General features: G+C 38.3%; 1 pseudogene; it reads left to right on the forward strand.

Moving 5' to 3' along the window:
* The first annotated feature begins 753 nt into the window (after positions 1-753).
* LOC102472979 (microtubule-associated protein RP/EB family member 1 pseudogene) lies at positions 754-1,542 on the forward strand (annotated as a pseudogene).
* Positions 1,543-2,018: the final 476 nt, after the last annotated feature.

Genomic DNA, 2,018 nt, shown 5'->3' on the forward strand with positions numbered 1-2,018 from the left:
AGTTGACTACATGGGAGTCCAGTAAAGTAATCATTATGCCATCTGCTGGTCCCTTGCCATGCCACTTTTATTGTTGTAGCTTTGTAATATGTTTTGAAATCAATAAGTATAATGCTTCCAGCTTTGTTCTTTTCGTTCAAGATTGCTTTGGTTATTCAGGACTCTCTGTGTGCTTTTTAAAAAATAAATTTAGGATTTATTTTTCTGTTTCTGTAAGAAAACATGTTTTCTGCTTTTACCTTTAAGTGTGATGTTAGTTGTGAGTTTCTTCTGTATATGGCCTTTATTTATGTTGAAGTAAATTTCTTTTATACCTGGTTTATTGAGTTTTTCCTTATGAAATATTGTTGAATTTCATCAAGTTCTTTTTACGTGTCTCTTAGGATGACCATGTGATTTTTATCTTTTATTCTGTAAATATGATATATCACATAAATTGGTTTGTGCACATTGAATTATTATTGACGTATAAACCAACAGAACAGACTACAGTGCCCAGAAGTAAATTTATGTGAACATACAGTCAACTGATCTTCAACAGGGGTTCCATGAACACACAATGGAGAAAGGAAAGGCTCTATAACAGTGTTGAAAAATGGAGATCTAATGTGAAGAGAATATAGTTGGACCTTTATCTTATACCATAGACAAAAACAACTCAAAAAGGATAAGAGGGATTTAAATGTGGAATGAGAGGAAGACAAAACCAGAGCTGGGTGAGTGCAGTGGACGCTGTTCCACCAAGAGCTGAAGATGGCAGTGAACTTGTACTCGACCTCAGTCACCAATGATAACCTAAGTTAACATGACATGTTGGCATGGATCAATGAATCTCTGTAGTTGAATCTGATAAAGACCAAATATTTGTGCTCAGGGGCAGCTTATGATCAGTTTATGGACATGCTGCTCTTTGGCTCCATTGTCTAGAAGAAAGTGAAGCTCTAAGTACAGCTAGAACACAAATACATCTAGAACTTCAAAATACTACAGGCAGATTTTAAGATGATGGGTGCTGACAACATAACTCCTGTGGATAAATTAGTAAAGTTTCAGGACAATTTCAAATTTGTTCAGTGGTTCAAGAAGTTTTTTGATGCAAGCTATGATGGAAAAGACTATGACCCTGTAGCCTCCAGGCAAGGTTAAGAAATTTCAGTGACTCCCCTGTTGCTGCAGCTCTGGAGAAACCTCTCAGCCCTAGCACTGCAGACCCTACATACAGAGGCCCATTTCAACACGGAAAACTATTACAACTCCTAAGGTTGGCCCAGGGTGATGCAAAAATATCCTGGTGTAGGCAACAAAGATAATGAAGCAACTAAATTGATGCAGCAGGTCAATATATTGGAACTTCCTATCAAAGACTTGGAGAAAGAGAGAGATTCCTACTTTGAAAAGCTAAGGAGAATTGAATTGATTTGCCAGAAGGACAACTGGGGACATGACCCTGTATTGCGGAAGATTGTAGACATTCGCTATGCCACAGACTCACAGATGATACCTGATGAAGAGGACCCACAGGAAGAACAAGAGGAGTATTAACAGCTAGCACCAGCAGAGCTACATCTGAATTCTTCACTCCAAATCATGTGCTTAACTGTAAAATAGAGGACTCATTGGTTTCTTTACATATGTAAAAAGAACCTCTTCTTAAAGTGCACTTAGCAGAATTTTCATTCCTTTCCCAATAAGCTTGAGTTAGAAGCTTTAACCTTGGAGCAGAGCAGTATTAACATCTAGTTGGTGCATCTGAGGAACAGAGAGGCGGATCACGGGGCTCACCGCATGGATGCTGGTTGCATGGATGCCGGTCACACGGATGCTGGAGAAAGGGTTTTTATTTGATAACTGAGGTGGAGACCTCAGTAGAGAAATGGGAAGACTGAACTGAATTTTAAGCTAACGTGAAGCCTTTGCAGAGAACATTGTAATAAATGCCTTAAGAAAGAAAAAAAAAAGACTTAAATTTAAGACGTAAAAATGTACACCTCCCTGAGGAAAATTTCATGACATCGATT

The sequence above is a fragment of the Tupaia chinensis genome, unplaced genomic scaffold (genome assembly GCF_000334495.1).
Source record: "Tupaia chinensis unplaced genomic scaffold, TupChi_1.0 Scaffold000290_1, whole genome shotgun sequence".
In the NCBI taxonomy this organism is placed as follows: Eukaryota; Metazoa; Chordata; class Mammalia; order Scandentia; family Tupaiidae; genus Tupaia; species Tupaia belangeri.